Below are 18,927 nucleotides of genomic sequence, written 5' to 3'. Positions count from 1 at the left end.
TTGTTCTTTTCTTGCTAATGCGTTTGAGAGACTAGCCTATATCACAAAATCCCAAGACCAGAGATGTTGGCGTGGATGTGGAGAAAAGGGAACACTTTTGCACTGCTGGTGGGAATGCAAATTAATACATTCCTTTTGGAAAGAGATATGGAGAACACTTAGAGATCTAAAAATAGATCTGCCATTCAATCCTGCAATCCCTCTACTGGGCATATACCCAGAAGACCAAAAATCACACCATAATAAAGATATTTGTATCAGAATATTTATTGCAGCCCTATTCATAATTGCTAAGTCATGGAAAAAGCCCAAGTGCCCATTGATCCACGAATGGATTAATAAATTGTGGTATATGTACACCATGGAATATTATGCAGCCTTAAAAAAAGATGGAGACTTAACCTCTTTCATGTTTACATGGATGGAGCTGGAACATATCCTTCTTAGTAAAGTGTCTCAAGAATGGAAGAAAAAGTACCCAATGTACTCACCCTTATTATGAAACTAATGTAGGACCTTCCCATGAAAGCTATAACCCAGTTACAACCTAAGAATAGGGAGAAGGGGGAAAGGGAGGGGGGAGGTGGGTGGAGGGACGGGGATTAATGGGATTACACCTGCGGTGCATCTTACAAGGGTATATGTGAATCCTAGTAAATGTGGAATGTAAAGGTCTTAGCAAAATAACTAAGAAAATGCTACGAAAGCTATGTTAACTAGTGTGATGAAAATGTGTCAAACGATCTACGAACCAAGTGTATGGTGCCCCATGATCATACTAATGTACACAGCTATGATTTAATAAAAATAAAAGAAATAAAAAAATTACTATTTACGAACTTAATAAAATTTCATAATCACTGTAAAAAAAAAAAAAGAAAGAAAGATACAGAATGTTGGCCTAGTATTCCTAGCACTTGGGGAGGCTGGGTGGGAGGATGTCTTAAGGTCAGGAGTTCGAAAAAGATATAGGATATAGCTGAGGTGTGCTGGAAAAGAGCACAAGCTTTTAAAGACTACACTTTGAAATCTGGCTCTGCCACCCTGGTGGTTGACCTGGAGGCAGATATTTTCTTCTTACTGAATCTTAGGTTCCTAATCTGTAAAATTGAAATAAACATGCTTGCCCATCAGGGTTGGGCGGGGGGAGGGGGGAGCTGTGGTTAATTGAGATCTGAGACACAGCCTTCCTTCAATTCTTGAAGTCTGTCCAAATGTTAGGGTTTTGTTTTATCAAGTACATGTCAGACACCATTCCGGCTTACTTCACTTGCAAGTAACATGTTAACAAGTTTGATTCTTGAATCAATCTAGCTTCCTATTTAGAGGCCCAACAGGTGTTAATGTTAGTGTTGGTTCATTTTTATCAGTGGTTAAAGGCATTCTGGTGTGGTAGAAAGAAAAATAGACTTGGAAGCAGAAAGACATGGGTCTCAGTGCTGTGTAGGATGGGAGAAGATAAAGCTGGGGTGGGGGCAGGTATAGAAAGCTACTTTTCTTTAGGCTATTTAGGTAGATGTAGTTATAAATTGCACTGTGTGGCTTTTATTTGTGAAAAGCTACCGTGTAATGCCTTGAGGGTAGTTCCAATCACCTTTCATTATATGCTGTGTTAAGTTGGTACTACCAGTTTCCAAGGCCACCTCCTTTCATCAGAAGATTAATGAAGCATCCACCTGTGCCTCACTTTGGGGCCAGGACCCAGTAAATTAACAAAGTGTCTGTTCCTAGGAAATTTGCTATTTTATTGGAAACAAAAACCTAATTGGTGATATTTTAACCAGATTCTTTAAAAAAATTATTTGTAAAATTATTTGGGGGGCTATAAAAGTGGTTTTTATTTGTTTGTTTGTTTGTTTTGGACACAGTCTCACTCTGTTCACAGCAACCTCAAACTCTTGGGCTTAAGCAATCCTCTTGCCTCAGCCTCTCCAGTAGCTGGGACGATATGTGTGTGCCACCATGTCCAGCTAGTTTTTCTATTTCTAATAGGGGGTCTCCTTCTTGCTCATGCTGTTCTTGAACTCCTAAGCTCAAGCAATCCATCTCCCAGAGTGTTAGGATTATAGGCGTGAGCCACTATCCCCAGCGCATGAGTTTATTTTATATTAGAGATTGGGAAGAGAATTGGAGGAAGAGATAGGAAGAAAGAAGAGAGCAGGGAGCAGGGAGTGAGAGAAGGGAAGACGCCAGGGGAGAAAGAAAGAGCAAGAGAAGGGCGTGACATCCCAAAGAAAGGAAGGAAGAATGCTTGCCTGTAAATTTTTTTTAGAGATAGTGGCTCTGTCATCCAGGCTGGAATGCAGTGGCAAGATCAGAGCTCACTGTAGCTTTAAATTCTTGGGTTCAAGGGATCCTTCTAAGCAATCCTCCTGCCTCACCCTACTATGTATCTGGGACTATAGTGTGCTACTTTGCCTGGCTAATGGGTGGTGGGTTCAAACCCAGCCCCGGCCAAACTGCAACCAAAAAATAGCCGGGCATTGAGGCAGGCGCCTGTAGTCCCAGCTGCTCTGGAGGCTGAGGCAAGAGAATCGCATAAGCCCAAGAGTTAGAGGTTGCTGTGAGCCGTGTGACGCCACGGCACTCTACCCGAGGGCGGTACAGTGAGACTCTGTCTCTACAAAAAAAAAAAATAATAATAAATAAATAAATAATTTTTTTGTAGAGATAGAGTCTCACTTTGTTGCTCAGACAGGTCTTAAATTCCTGGCCTCAACTGATCCTCCCATCTTGGCCTCCCAAAGTGCTGGGATTATAGGCCCAAATTGCCACACCGGGCCTTGTTTTGATCAGATTCTAGGGAGACTAATTGTATGGCAAGATTAGTTGTCATTGTTAACGATTGGTATCCTGCAAAAATAACCATAGGAATTGCCGGAGATTTAGATCTGATTTAACCCAATCCCCTTCTTTTAGAGACCCTAGTTTGGGTCTCAGTAACTTTTCTCTGTCACTTCCCTAAGCCACATAGCTAGTAATTGGCCAATCCAGAAATTATATCCAGGGGCTTTCAACACTATGGAAGTTGTCTCTAGGAGTTTCTGTCCCTTTTTTTTTTTTTTTTTTTTTGTAGAGACAGAGTCTCTCACTTTATTGTTCTCAGTAGAATGCCGTGGCATCACACAGCTCACAGCAACCTCCAACTCCTAGGCTTAGGTGATTCCTTGGCCTCGGCCTCCCAAGTAGCTGGGACTACAGGCGCCTGCCACAATGCCCGGCTAGGAGTTTCTAGTCTTTTACAGTAAAACTGTTCTCCTTCATTTCAGTTTGTTTGCCTTGTATTCTGCGTTAGTGAGTAAACATTGTGCTAGCTATCTTGCCTATTGGGACATTTTATTTTTCTCCTCTGTGACAGTGAAACTGGGTAAAGAGGTTCTTAGGTATTTTATAGAAAGGCCTTCTTGAGGGAAAACTGAGTAGGCCTCTTGGATGTTATAATGAATCCTCTCTGGATTTTGATTTGTCCTATGCTCTTCTCCCCTGGAAGCCTCAGGGTTACTAACACTACCTCATTAATCAGCCATTACCTTCAGGAGAGAAAGAAAGAGCCCATGATGCTAACAGTCCTTCCCTCCAGCACTGGCCTTTCCTTTCAGCCTCCCTTTCTCACCCCTGAATATCTCCCAGCATCCCTCTTAGTAGAAGACTTCTTTTTGTCATCATTGTTGTCGTTGTGAGACAGAGTCTCACTGTTGTCGCCCTCATAGAGTGCTGTACTGTCACAGCTCACAGCAACCTCCAACTCTTGGGCTTAAGCAACTCTCTTGCCTCAGCCTCCCAAGTAACTGGGACTACAGGCGCCTGCCACAATGCCCAGCTATTTTTTTTGTCATTGTTGTTTTATCAGCCCTGGGCCAGATTCCAACCTGCCAGCCCAGGGGCTTGTGGCCAGTGCCCTAACCATTGATCTATGGCCACTGATCCATTAGACGACTTATTTGGTGCTCACTGCTTCAGAGAAGTTTTGATCCTTCAATGTTTGTAAAGTGCTTGCACTCTAAGGAAAAAAATTGTTTAACAATTGCTTTTTAAATTAGAGCTGTTAGATTTTTTTTTTTGGAGACAGAGTCTCACTTTGTTGCCCTTGGTAGAGTGCCATGGCGTCATAGCTCAAGCAACCTCAAACTCTTGGGCTTAAGCGATTCTCTTACCTCAGCCTCCCAAGTAGCTGGGACTACAGGCACCTGCCACAACGCCCAGCTACTTTTAGAGACAAGGTCTCAGTCTGGCCCATAGTGGTCTCAAACTTGTGAGCTCAGGTGATCTGCCCGCCTCAGCCTCCTAGAGTACTAGAATTACAAGCCACCAAATCTGGCCAGCTGTTAGATTGTTATGATTAAAAAGCTGATTTTTATGAGAAGGTAGAAGTACAAGGCTTCTTTGAACCACTGAGAATGTGCCAGCTTTTACTCATTTATTCAGTGATCATCTATTTAAGAGCTGTAGAGAATAATGCAGTGTCAAGGTAGATGACAACTCACTACTTGTATTACTAAGTCATTTAATTCAGTCTGTTAATTCTTGAGCCTCAGATTTCCTTATCTTTAGAAGTGCCCAGTGCAATGCCTTTGAGTCTTTTCTCTGCTACGTTATGTCCTAGCATAATAAATGTCTAAAGACTATCATTATTGTTGTTGCTGTTACTGTTGGTAATTAGTAGCTAACATTTAATGAGCATTTACAGTGTACCAGGCACTATCCTAAACACATCCCATGCTTTGTTTTGTTTAATCTTCATACTAACCCAATGAGGTAAATACTGTGGTTATCCCTATTTTACAGAAAAGGAAAATGAGAATTAGAAAAATGTAAATGTAATTAGAAAATGTGACCTTGCCTAAGGTCTCATAAAGAGTATGTGTTGGAGCCAAAATTTCAGCCGACTTGGGTATTATCCCCAGAGCTGTCCTCTGCAGTCCTCTTATCTAATCCTCAGGACAGTCTATAACTTCATAGGCCTGCCTGGCAGGGTGGAGGGTTTCGGTAAAGGCAAATATGACTCTAGACATAAAGCCAGGCCAGGTCATAGAAGGCCTTGAATGCCAATTTAATTATATTAGAATCATCACATTTCTTGGTGGTCCCAAGAGATTTGCTGTTTTCTGATCTTTTTTGTCTAAACTTTAAAAAACTGTAACATAGGCTTGGTGCCTGTAACTCAGTGGTTACAATGCTGGCCACAGGCACTGGGGCTGGCAGGTTCAAACCCGGCCTGGGCCTGCTAAACAACAACAACAAGAAAAAAATAGCCAGGTGTTGTGGTGGACACCTGTAGTCTCAGCTACTTGGGAGGCTGAGGTAAGAGAATCACTTAAGCCCAAGAGTTTGAGGTTGCTGTGAAGTGTGATACTACGGCACTCAATCAAGGCGACATAGTGAAACTCTGTCTCAAAAAAAAAAGTAGCATACATTAAAAAAATATATAGTATATTGTTTTTAAACAAGAATAATAAATGAATACCCATATGCCTACCACCCAGCTCAGGAGATAGAACATTACCAGACCCTTTGAAAATTCCCTCTGAGCTCCTAATCAGTCACTACCTACCTCCAACCTCTATCTAAACTCTCTTCTTCTTTTTTCAGACACTATGTTGCCCTGGGTAGAGTGCTGTGGCATCACAGCTCACAGCAACCTCCAACTCTTGGGCTTAGGCGATTCTCTTGCCTCAACCTCCCAAGTAGCTGGGACTACAGGCACCCCCACAACACCCAGCTATTTTTTTGTTGCAGTTGTCGTTGTTTTAGCAGGCCCGGGATGGGTTCGAACCTGCCAACTTCGGTGTATGTGGCTGGCTCCGTAACCACTGTGCTATGGGTGCTGAGCCTGAATTCTCTTCTTGAATTATTTTGTTAGTCATTTCTTACCTTTTTTTTGTTTTTTTTTTTTTGAGACAGAGTTTCACTCTGTTATCGACTACTATGGTGTCATCATAGCTCACAGCAATCTCAAACTCTCGGGCTCAAGTGATCCTCCTGCCTTAGCCTCCCAAGTAGCTGGGACTATAGGCGCCTGCCACAATGCCCAGCTAATTTACTTTTCTTTTTTTCTTACTTTTTCTAAAATGGATGTGTTACTCCTTTTCCTGTCTTTAGGGGACGATGAGCAGAAGCTTGCAGAGTAAGGCAGGAGCTATGTGGGCTGCCTGCTGCCTGTCTAGGCTGTGAGAAGGGGTGGGGAAGTTCTGCTGCTGCCACAGAGAGGGGGAAGCAGAGGGAGAGGCTGGAGAAACTGGCCAGGCTCCCTGAGCTGTCATGAAGAGCTGGCCCAGAAACTTGGCAACTTTGCAGAGATGTTCCAAAGGAGAGTTTAGCCCCTGGAAAGCTGCACAGCTAGAAGCTGTTGCCTTGAGTTTAGAGTAAGGGACAAGTCTGAGGAGATCTCTCTTATTCTTGAGATACAGCGTCACTCTCTGCCCAATCTCTGTCAAGCCCTTCCTGTCAGGGCTAGGAAGCTTTAGGGCTGATGCCATGTGTGCCCAGGGCCATTTCAGCAGGCCTGCCTCCTATTTTTCACCTCATACATTTTCTGAGTGTTGATTACACCAGACTTTAACTTATGTTTGCCATTTCGCTTTTCTGTGAAAGTTTTGTTATTGCTTTGCTTTTGCTTTTGTGGCATTCCTTTGAATAACAACTTCCCTTTCTACTAATAGCAACTGCTCAGCAAATTTCAAATAATACTGTGGGAATAGGCTACAGGGCCTGGGAGAAGCAGGGGGGTTATAGGCATTTCTGCAGCAATGGGCCTTGATCTGACCCCCACCCCCACCTTTTCCCTACCACTTACCCCAGTCATTGTCTGGCTGGAAGGATGAACTTGGAAACCTACCATCCAGGTATAGTTCAGTGGGGCAGATTTAAGAAGCCCTCGTATGCTAGGCTCTATGGGGATCAGAGAGAGAGAGATGAAACTGATTGTGCACTTGAGGAATTTATATTCTAGATGTGCAGACAAGACTTTCATGCATATACACCTAAGGCAGTACCAATGCCAAATGCAAGATGTAGATTCATTTTTCTGATCACCAATGTAATATATGGGTTATTAAAAATATGGCCAGCTATGGTGGTTCACACCTGTAATCCTAGCCCTTTGTGAGGCTCAGGCAAGAGGATCACCTGAGGCCAGGAGTTTGAGACCAGCCTGGGCAACATAGTAAGATCCTGTTTCTACAAAAATATTTTTTTTTTTTGTAGAGACAGAATCTCACTTTATGGCCCTCAGTAGAGTGCCGTGGCCTCACACAGCTCACAGCAACCTCCAACTCCTGGGCTTAAGCGATTCTCTTGCCTCAGCCTCCCGAGTAGCTGGGACTACAGGCGCCCACCACAACACCTGGCTATTTTTTTTTTGGTTGCAGTTTGGCCGGGGCCGGGTTTGAACCCGTCACCTTCGGTATATGGGGCCGGCGCCCTACTCACTGAGCCACAGGCGCCGCCCACTACAAAAATATTTTAAAAATTAGGCTCAGTGCCTGTAGCTCAGCGGCTAGGGTGCTAGTCATGTATACCAGAGCTGGTGGGTTCGAACCCAGCCCAAGCCTGCCAAACAACAATGGCGACTACAACCAAAAAATAGCTGGGCGTGTGGCAGGCGCCTGTAGTCCCAGCTACTTGGGAGGCTGAGACAAGAGAATTGCTTAAGCCCAAGAGTTAGAGGTTGCGGTGATATGTGATGCCTCGGTACTCTACCGGCATAGTGAGACTCTGTCTCAAAAAAAAAAAAAAAAATTAACTGGGTGTGGTGGCATGAATGAATGCAAATATAGAAGTAAGTGTCTATGGCCAAGTGTCTTTCACAATCTGTTTCTCCAACATAACTGCGATTACCTGTTAAATATTTGAGAAATTTGGATTTGAGCTGGACCCTAAAGTAAAATCCAAACAGACCAACTGATGGGAAGAAAGCAGGCTGACTGAGGATCCAGTCTCCAAGAGGAGTACCCTCTCACCCACGAATGGTGAACCAACTTCTGCCTAGATGCCTTAGTGAGAAGCGACAAAACTGCCAAATAGTAATTAACCCTTACGAAGCACCTACCTTATGCCTTCTCTGCTAGCCAGTGTGGTGGGGACCTTATAGATATTATTGAATTAATCCTCCATCACTTTGGCCAAGTTCAGTGACTTATACCTGTAATCCTAGCACTCAGGAGGCTGAGGTGGGAGGATGGCTTGAGCTCAGGAATTCGAGACCAGACTCAACAAGAGTGAGACCACATGTCTACTAAAAATAGAAAAACTAGCTGGGCACTGTGGCAGGTGCCTGTAGTCCCAGGTACTCAGGAGGCTGAGGTAGGAGAATCACTTGAGCCTAGGAGTTTGAGGTTATTATGATCTAGGCTAATAATGCCACAGCACTCTAGCTTAGGTAAGAGAGTGAGACTCTGTCTCCCTGCCCCCCCCCCAAAAAAAAAGTCCTCATCACCTTATAATGGAGAGGTCTTTATCCTTATTTTACAATGGAGATACCAAGGCTCAGAGTTCAGTTCTGCCATTTACTGGCTGTGTGATCTTGGGCAAATTATTTAATCTCTGAGGCTCAATTTTCTTATCCCTAAAGTTGAGTTGATAATAGTACCTACTTCATAATGGGAGTTTTAAGATTAAATTAGTACACATTAGGTCCATAGAATGGTGTCTGTTACATAGTATGCACTTAGTAAGCATCAGGTACTATACATACTCTGTTTTCCTCTTGCTCTGACAGCCTCTTCATCTCTTCGGTGTAGTTTTGTGTATTATCCTTCACACTTTCCTCCCCTATATAGTTCCTCCCTCTGTTGCTTCCTTTCAGTTGTTTTTTTTTTTTTTTTGGAGACAGGTCTCACTCTGCTGCCTAGGCCAGAGTGTCATGGTATGAGCCTGGCTCACATCAACCTCCAACTTCTGAGCTGAAATGATCCTCCTGCCTCAGCCTCCTGAGTTGCTGGACCTACAGGCCCATGCCAGGATGCCTGGCTAATTTTTCTATTTTTAGTAAAGACTCAGTCTTGCTCTGCTCAGGCTGGTCTCAAAGCTTTGAGCTCAAGGGATCCTCCCACCTCGGCCTCCCAGAGTGCTAGGATTATAGGTCTAAGCCACCTTAACTGGCTTCTTTTCTGTCCTTTATCCTCTCTCCACAGTGCCTCTCAGTCCCCTTCTTTCCATTCTCCTATCCTACCCTCTTTACTGTTCTCATTGCATCTCTTATCTATTGTGGAAGCCTCCTGACTCACCTCCCTGCTCTAAGTCTCATTCATTTATATGTCAAAATAAACTTGGGACACAGTTCTCATCGTACTACGGGCTCTGTGTTAAAAACAAACAAGTAAACTTTCAAACTAGATTCTTCGAAGTTCAAGATTCTCCAGCTCTCTGACCCCACTTTACCCTTCAAAGACTTTTCTCCCACTGTTTCTATACCTCCTCTCTGCTTCACCCACCTTCTTCCCCACTCCTCTCTCCATTTCCATCAGGGTTGTACCTGTTTCAAGATCTAAATTAAAATGATACTTCATTTTCTTAATCCTTTCTTACTTTCAACTGTTCAGAATTTTTCTTTACATCTTTTGTGGAAGTTAGCATATGCCATCTTGAAACATAATTTTTGGGTCATATTTCTCATTTCTTTTGCAGATGCTGGATTTAATTCATCTTTATATACTCCCTACAGTGCCCTATAGCAGCGTCTTGCACATAGTAGGTGCTCAATAAGTGTGGTGTAAGATAAGGGGGTTCCTGTTAACTATCTGGTGGGTTTCCCTTAACAGCCTTGGTGAGGGTCACTGTTCAGTGGGTGGAAACGCTGTGGTTTTGTGTTCTGAGAGTCAGACATCTTTTCCTTTCTGCCATGTAGGGGAGGCAGCGCCCACAGGTCCCAGTGCCTGCATCTAATCTGTTAAGGGCTCCAGCCTGCTGTACTCGGTCCATGCCTTGGCCCCTCGGCCCCTCCCCACAAATGCTCAGCGGAACAGGGGATTAGGTTCTGGCAGCACAGCTGGGATTTTGGCGGCCATTCCACAGTCAACAATAGCACGCAGCACCCGGACAGGACAGGACAGCGCAGGCCTGCACTCCAGGGCCAGAATCTGCCTGGGTTTCTTGTTTGGGGGGCCCAGGGGGAGGAGCGGGCACAGCTCGGCATCCTGGCCTTGCCACGCAGAAGGTACGGGCTGGAGAGATTCCCTCGGGAATGGGTTTGGGGGGTGGCCATGTCCCAGGGACAGCAGCGCGCCCATGAAGGAGGCAGGCGCTTTGTGTGCAAGAGCGGCATGCGTGTACTTAAAGACAAGGCTGCCCTGGAGCCGGCAGGAAGCTGCCCTGGTTAAAAGGGCCTGTGTTTTTTGCTTGCTTTTCAAAGCCTCTGTTCTCCGGTCTTCCTCCCTGCCCTGCTCCACTGCGGGCAGGAGCTGATCTAATCATCAGGACAACCCTTGGCCTACCCTTCTCTTGCTGGCCAGAGAGATGGACAGGCTGTCACTACAGCCTTAAGCCCTGGGTGGCAAGCAGAGTGAAGGGGGAGTGTCTGGGTTCTCAGGTTTATCAGGCCGGCCACTGTGAGATGTGTTTTTGTGTATTTATGCCACAGCTTGGCTTGGCTCTTGCTGCTGTTGCAGTTCAGTAATTTTGCCTGCCTGCTCGTGCCCCGCTCCCGTCCCACCCCACGCCATCCTGTTCTCTTGTTTGTGGACCAAGCCTCTAGCTTACCCCTCCTCCAGCGCACCCGCTCCCCTGGCCCCACCCCTGCTGAGAGTTCCCTGCTTTGCTGCGCTCCCAGTTCGAGGAAGCTTGCTTACTGTGCCTTTAAAGAAAGCAGACTCCTGGCTGTGACGCACTTCTGGCTGTCAGCCAGGAAGATCGCTCCTGCCAGGCTGACTGAGAAGAAAACCCACAACTTTTCTTTTGTGTGTGGGGTTACTTTCCACTGGCCCCCCCTTCCTCCTCTCCTTTCAAGATTTAAATGCTAATGGCGGATTAAAACCTGTAGATACGTTTGGCTTTGGGAGTCTGGTAAGGCCCTCCTGCGCTGGGACTTTTTCCCCCTCACTCTTTCTCTGGGTTTTTGTTCAAACATGGACGAGAGGGTGGGGTGGATTCTCCCCCCTCACCTCCCTTTCCTGCGCCATCCTTAAAGGGGAGGGAGAGAAGAGGGAGAGCAAGTAAACATACTCAGAAGCAGGCGCTGGGGGCAGAGCTTGCCAACATCCGGGAGTTGGCGCCTTCCAGAGCAAAGGGTTGCTTTCTTTCCTTCTTGCGTAGATGTCAGCGTGTTTTTGTTCAGGGGGGGGAAGTGCATGAGCTCGCATGTTGAGCTGTTGAGACAGCTTAGGGGAAAGGAGTCTCCATTCCTGCCTGAGGCCCTGAGTGTGTATTCGGTGGTGGGCAGGGAAAACTAGTTTATTTGTCAGCTGGTAGGGACCGGGGTGTGTGTGTGTGTGAGAGAGAGAGAGAGAGAATGTGCGCGTGCACTATGTGGCTGCAGGCCCCACATCTGGTTCCTGATGGAGAGACCCTCCAGAGCAGGCAGGGAAGGGCCAGAAACCAGGGAATCTTGGTTTCCTCTGCAGTCCTTCCCTTGTTCCTCTCCAGAGCCTTGGTGTTCTGGGCTACAAAGAGGGGATGGTCTGGGTGTGAAGAATGGGGGCCTGGGTCCATAGCTATCCCTAGAATACATCCCGCTAGCTGCTTTGCCCCTGACCTCCTTGGGAGTACAGAGAAACTTTTTGTACTTAGACCAGTCTACTCAGAACTCCCCAGAAGTTGAAAAGATTGTGTTTTCCTTTCATGGCTTCTATTGGAGCTGCAGGTCCTTTAGCCTTCTCTGAGTCAGGGGATGCACCAGCAAGATTATTTCTCATTCTGTTTTTATAGCAAATTAGCCCATGGCAAGATGGCTTGGCCTTTGCTGGGTACCTGGGGTAACCTGCCAGGTGAGATCTGCTTGCTTACCTATGGCCCTAACATTCTCCCTTCCCAAGTTAGAGGAGGAGGAGCTCTGTAGTCATGATTTTCATTCTCTGGATGTGGATGTCTCTGAAATGGAGGGGGAGTATCTCTTTTAGAAAGGAGCTTTTAGGGTTCTCAGGGTTTTCATTCTCTGCATGTGGATGTCTCTCAAATGGGAGGGAGTATCTCTTTTAGAAAGGAGCACTGAAATTCTTCTGGCTATCAGCAGGCAAGGTCTTAAGACAGGTGGTGGTAAATTTTGCAACTGGGCATGGGTGTACAGATGGGCAGCCATTTCCTTTGTGAGCTGTGAGTCTGTGGGCCTTCGAAACTTTCTGGTAGAGATGGGGGTGGGGTTTGGGGAAGGACTCTTTGAGGTGGGAGCTTTGGACTCTGAAATTCTGGGTTGGGAGTTAGCACTAAAAGAATGAGGGTTCAGTGGAGGCAAGGGCCATGAGCTAAGAGATCAGTACAGTTTAGTAGTTCTCTGGGACCAAAGGTCACTTTGGTGTTGTCTTGAGATAGGGCTGGTATTCATGCAGGCAATAGCTGGCTAAGAGGCAGTCTCAAAGGAGCTGGCACTCAAGCCAGGGGTAGGGTAAGGAGAGCAGTGCTGCTGCAACTCAGACCCTCTGGCCTTTGGCCTATCATCTTGGCCTACTCCTAAAACTGAAGCTTTTTCAGAACAGACCCCAGAGCTGAGCAACCTGACCCTCTGGTCCTGTTCCTTGGGTCTGAGCAGGTGGTTTACATTAGCTTCAGCCCTGGTAGGAAACCATGGTTAGGCTTTAACTCTTTAAGATCCAGAGAGGATGCAAGCTAGTTGGCCATGTTTCTCTTTTGAGTGTCACTTTCCTTGTCCTGATAATGTCTTTCCTGGGAACATTGGGGAGTTACGGTAAATAGGGATTTAATTGGTCCTGATGTGGGAGAGCTTCATTATTTCAGTTTGGAAAATGTGGAGAGAATGCAGTGCCTTGGCTGCTTCTGTATCTTGGTTCCTTCTTGAGATGAGGGAAAAGAGAGGGTGCCTTATCAGCTCTTTGAAGCCTCTCTTTTGGATTCTGAGGGCATTTCTTCTTCAAAGAACCAGGTAGGTAGGATCTCTGAAGGTTCCCTTAGAGGGCCTGGCCTGCATTCTGGCGTTTTGTTTCTCTGTTGACGAGGGGTTATGAGGGTACCTGATCTAGTTGGGGTGGATCTCAGCAGATCCTTCTGTGAAATGGTTCCAGGCTACAATGGCAGGGATCTGTTTTTCCATCACCATCGTTCAGTCTTCTGGGTGGGGCCTGCCTCAGATTTCAGGGGGAGGGTGGGGAGGATAGTGCTCCCTCTGGCTAGGAGCCCTTGGGTTCCAAGCCAAAGCCTGCTTAAAGCTGTAGTCCTAGTGCCGAGGACTAGATTGAAACCAGTTGTATATCTATCATTTGTTACCCAGAGAAGAATGAATGTCTGGGCTGCCCTAAAGCCTCTCACCCTTATGTCCTATCTCTGAAGAAGTGCCCCTCTTATGGGCTTTGAGATAACAAGGTCCTTCAGAAGTTCTCAGTGTTGAGTATTGAATTCTTCCCATTTCTGTGCCTGGGGAGTACAGAAAAGGGCATTTAGCCTTGACACTAGTTTTCCTGAGTGGTGGAACTAGTTTTAGACAGGCTCTCCTGGGAGGACATGAGGGTTGTATGTTTTGCTTCTGAGATAAAGAGAAGAGGTTGGTTAAACCTCAGGACATTTTTAGCAGCACAGCTGTGAATATTTCAGAGGGGCAAGATCTACCTCCGGCTGCAAATAAAGTTTCTGACTAAAGTGTGGAGCCTCATCAAAAGAACTTTAGGTCTATAGGCAACAGTGAGGATGAGGGGGAGGTGATCTGGGCCTCATTTCCCTTGTTACTGAATAGCTAAGAGCCTTTTTTAAAAAAGACACTTCAGATGAGCATTTGGCTACTGCTGCCTTCATCACAAGGGTCAAGCATGGTCCCGCTAGCTTTAGGCTGGCCCACAACCAGAAAAGTCTTTTTTTTTCTTTTTTCTTTTTTCTGTTTTCTTTTTTTGTTGAGACAGAGTTTCACTATGTTGCCCAAGGAATAGACAGGCAGTGCCCTTGGATAGGCTGTACCTGGTGAAAGTCATCCAAGACTGAGGAACACAGGTCCCTGAGCTTCTCTACCCTCCTGAGACCTCCCTTAACTATTTTGCTTGCTCTTACTAAAGCCCAGGTGAATTGGCTCATTTAAAAGACTGTGATGTTTATATGACAGATGGAATCATGTTGGGTTTTGCGGGATCAGGAAGTACTTAATTACAATTAACAATTTAATTGTATTTGGCATTGAATTATTTTCTTCTGTTAGTGCTTCATGTATATTTAATTTTACTCCTCACCCTGCTGTAAGCTGGTCAAAGGCAGGGACCATGTCATTGTCTCCTATTTCCTAGGTAGCTTCCAGCATAGGAAGTTATTGGATGGTTGATAAGCAGGGTACACTTGGATAAGAAGGATGAAAAGTTGATAAGGAGTGAATTGTCAGATTTGTGTATCTCTTTCCCCTTGTAGACAGTGAGTGCCTTCTGGGCAAGAATAGCATCTGTCTTCATCCCTAACACCTTACACTGGAAGAAGTTTAGCAAATGTTGGTTTCACAGAACCCACACCCTAGGGATGCTGATACGTAGGAACATTTATAGGTGATGTGGCTGTTACTACTCTTGTCCACCTTCTAGAGCAGTGATTTTCAACCGTGGGACATTGGTGTGCTATGAGAGGATCTTAGGTATGCTGCGAAAATTTTTAAAGATTATTAAATTATTTTCAAAAGACATTCAAAGCACAGTTAAGTGTACCTATGAAAATTTAAAACTCTTAAAATCTATCATGCAAGTATATCATTGTTATAATAAATAAACCAGCTTATTTCTAAAATGGGTGTGGTATAGTCTTGAAAAATAAGGTTTTGAGACACATCCAAAGATAGTGCAATTTGACAAGGATTTGCTGATGACACTGATACATGTTAAAATCATCAAAAGTGGGTTTGGCGCCCATAGCTCAGTGTTTAGGGTGCCGGCCACATACACTGGGGCTGGCAGGTTCAAACATGGCCCAGTCCTGCTAAACAACAATGACAACTACAACAATAACAAAAACAACAAAATAGCTGGGTGTTATGGCAGGCACCTGTAGTCCCAGCTACTTGGGACACCAAGGCAAGAGAATCACTTAAGCCCGAAAGTTTGAGGTTGCTGTGAGCTGCGATGCCACTATGTTACCAAGGGAGACTCTGTCTCAAAAAAAAGAAAAAAAAATCATTCAGAGTGAATGAAGCCATATGACTTAGCAGTACCTCGTTGTACCTAATGTAGTAAGGAGGTGTATCTCGTAGTGACTGAATGTATGGTATGAGTTCTGTCTAGATTTGAAATTGTGAAGTAGTTGGACCCAATTATTTTGCAAATCCTAGTTTTTGAAATTTTTCCAAGTATGTTTAATTAATACCTATATTTCTTCTTTAAAATTATGAGTTATCTATTTACTTATTTTTATTATTTTTATTTATTAATTTATTTTTTGAGACAAGAATCTCGCTATGTCACCCCCAGTAGAGTGCCCCATCACAGCTCACAGCAACTTCCAACTCTTGGGCTTAAGTGATTTTCCTGCCTCAGCCTCCCAAGTAGTTGGGACTACAGGCACCCACCGCAATACCCAGTTATTTTTTTGTTGCAGTTGTTTAGCTGGCCCAGGCCAGGTTCGAACCCGCCACCTTTGGTGTATGTGGCTGGTGCCGTAACCACTGTGCTATGGGCGTCAAGCCTTATTTTTAATATTTTTGATTTGGCATTTTTTTATTACATAATGTTCAATTAAAGTGGACAAATTTTTAATAAAGAAACAAAAGTTAGAAGACAACACTAGTGTTTTGAATACTGTTTCATCCAGTATATCAGCAATTACATTAAAAACAGTTAGGGGTAGCGCCTATGGCTCAAGGAGTAGGGCACTGGCTCCGTATGCCGGAGGTGGCAGGTTCAAACCCAGCCTCGGCCAAAAACTGCAAAAAAAATAATAATAATAAAAATAAAAAATAAAAACAGTTGTCAATATAATGAAGATATATTTATCATTCAGTTTCATATGTAGTAGAGGAAATCCACCACATCCCACATGCACAATATGTGGTGAAATATTAGCAAATGAAGCTATGGTTCCTACCAAATTAAAGAAACGTTTACAATGCAGACTTTCCCACTCATCCAAAAAACCGGTGGAATATTTTATTTTATTTTATTTTATTTATTTATTTTTGAGACTCAGTAATACTAAAGAAGCAAAAATATGGACCAAATATGCAATGATATCAGATAAAGCACAAGAAGCGAGTTACACAGTTGCAGAAATCATAGCTAGGAGAATGAAATCTCATACAATTGCAGAATCTGTCCTTTTACTTCCCTGCTGTGCAGTTGTAAAAAACGATGTTTGGAAAAGCTGTCACCCTGGGTAGAGTGCAATGGCGTCATAGCTCACAGCAACCTCCAACTCTTAGGCTTAAGCGATTCTCTTGCATCAGCCTCCCGAGTAGCTGGGACTACGGGCATCTGCCACAATGCCCAGCTATTTTGTTTGTTTGTTTTTTGGTTGTAGTTATCATTGTTGTTTGACAGGCCCAGGCTGGATTTGAATCCATCAGCTCCAGTGTATGTGGCTGGTGCCCTAGCCGCTTGAGCTGCAGGCCCCGAGCCCGGTGGAATTTTTTTTTTTCCAGTTTCTGGCTGGGGCTGGGTTTGAACCCACCACCTCCGGCATATGGGGCCGGCGCCCTACTCTTTTGAGCCACAGGCGCCATTCTGGAATGTTTTAAATGACTTGCACTCAGTAATACTAGACAAGCAAAAATATGGACCAAATATGCAGTGATACCAGATAAAACACAAGAAGCGAGTTAGGCAGTTACAGAAATCATAGGTAGAATGAAATCTCATACAATTACAGAATCTGTCCTTTTATTTACCTGCTGTGCAATTGTAAAAATGATGTTTGGAAAAGAATATAAAAATGAAATTTTAAAAACTCTGCTTTCTTTTTTTTTTTTTTTTTTTTGCGGTTTTTGGCTGGGCTGGGTTTGAACCCACCACCTCCGGCATATGAGGCCGTTGCCTTACTCCTTGAGCCACAGGCGCCGCCCCTAAAAATTTTTCTTGGTGTATTAAAGATTTATCTCAACATATAGAATTTCAAGTAATACCTTACCTCAAAGAGGTAAACATGTTTGCAATTCAGTTGGACAAATTTACTGATACCAGTAGTAAACCCCAACTTAAAGCATTTAGTACATTTGTCTATAAAGAAAAGTCATAGAATAGTTTTTATTTTGTCAGACAACTCCAAACAACAACAAACGGACAAGATATATATATATTTTTTTTGTAGAGACAGAGTCTCACTTTACTGCCCTCGGGTAGAGTGCCGTGGCATCACACGGCTCACAGCAACCTCTAACTCTTGGGCTTATGCGATTCTCTTGCCTCAGCCTCTCGAGCAGCTGGGACTAAAGGCGCCCACCACAACGCCTGGCTATTTTTTTGTTGCAGGCCCTCGGCATATGGGGCCGGCGCCCTACTCACTGAGCCACAGGTGCCGCCCCCGGGACAAGATATTTTTTATTTGATCAATAATTATTTTAATTCTAATAACTTGTCTTGGGATTCTTGCATAAGTATTTGTACAGATGGAGCCCTGTCTATGTCTAGAGATATTGGAATTGTTACACTTGTGCAGAAAAGAATCCAAAAATTATTTTACATAGTTTTCTACACAGAGAAGTGCTAGCTTCAAAATCATTACTGCAGGCGGGCATGGTAACTCATGTGGCACTTTGGGAGGCCGCAGGAGTTCAAAACTAGCCTGAGCTAGTCAAGACCCCATTTCTAAAAATAGCCAGGCAGTGTGGTAGGTGCCTATAGTTCCAGCAACTTGGGAGGCTGAAGCAAGAGAATTCTTGAGCCCAAGAATTGGAGGTTGCTGCAAGCTATGACACCATGGCACTCTACCAAGGATGTCAAAGTGAGACTCGGTCTCAAAAACAAAAAATTAGTCCCTGAATTACAAAAGGTCCTAGACAACACTATTGAAATTATTAATTATATAAAAAGAAAGCCATTGCAGTCAAGATTATTTGCAGAATTATGTTCCTCCATGGATGCCTCTCTTAGGCAGCTTTTATTCCACACAGAAGTAAGATGGTTATCTCCAGGAAGAGTTCTATCAAGATCTTATGAATTGGGCCAGGTGAGGTTGCTCAATGCTGTCCTCCTAGCATTCTGGGAGGCTGAAGGCAGGTAGATTGCTTGAGCTGAGGAATTCAAGACCCTCTGAGCACTACTAAAAATAGAAAAACTAGACGGATGTTGTGGTGGGCAGCTGTTGTCCCAGCTTCTTGGGAGGCTGAGGCAAGAGGATCCCTTGAGCCCAAGAGTTTGAGGTTGCTGTGAGCTATGACATCACAGCACTCTACCGAGGGTGGCAGAGTAAGGTTCTGTCTCAAAAAAAAAGATCTTATGAATTAAAAGAAGAAACATTACTGCTTTGGAAGGAAAGAATTAAAAGAGAAAATGCAGTAGAAATGTTTGAACTAGTGAAAAGGTGTCAACTGGATAAATATTTTATTGGACACATTTTATAAACTTTAGATTTTTTACACACGAACTTTGAAAAATACTTTCCTGCACCAACACTTGGCATCATGTCTCTGGATTGGGTGAGAAATCCCTTTGTTTGTTTGTTTGTTTTTTAAGAGACAGAGTCTCACTTTGTCACCCTTGGTAGCGTGCCATTGCGTCACAGCTCACAGCAACCTCCAACTCCTGGGCTTAGGCCATTCTCTTCCCTCAGCCTCCCGAGTAGCTGGGACTACAGGCACCTGCCTCAATGCCTGGCTATTTTTTTGTTGCAGTTTGCCTGGGGTCAGGTTCGAACCCAGCACCTTGGTATATGGGG

The 18,927-nt window shown here is 44.4% G+C and overlaps 1 protein-coding gene across 7 annotated transcripts in view; it reads left to right on the top strand.

The window, feature by feature from the left end:
- The window catches only part of NUMA1 (nuclear mitotic apparatus protein 1), a 102,788-nt gene that overhangs the window by 37,677 nt on the left and 46,184 nt on the right, over positions 1 to 18,927 (top strand). For 3 of the 7 annotated variants that reach the window (XM_053562800.1, XM_053562801.1, XM_053562795.1), the window contains exon 1: positions 10,803 to 10,998. The exons of 3 other annotated variants lie outside the window; for them this stretch is intronic. The gene's annotated coding sequence lies outside the window, so the exon portion shown is untranslated. Of the gene's footprint in view, positions 1 to 9,828; positions 10,154 to 10,802; positions 10,999 to 18,927 lie in introns of those variants that run through there. One more of the 7 variants, XM_053562797.1, reaches the window with a different exon arrangement.

The sequence above is a fragment of the Nycticebus coucang genome, chromosome 14 (genome assembly GCF_027406575.1).
Source record: "Nycticebus coucang isolate mNycCou1 chromosome 14, mNycCou1.pri, whole genome shotgun sequence".
In the NCBI taxonomy this organism is placed as follows: domain Eukaryota; kingdom Metazoa; phylum Chordata; class Mammalia; order Primates; family Lorisidae; genus Nycticebus; species Nycticebus coucang.
This window is presented reverse-complemented; position numbering and strand designations above follow the sequence as displayed.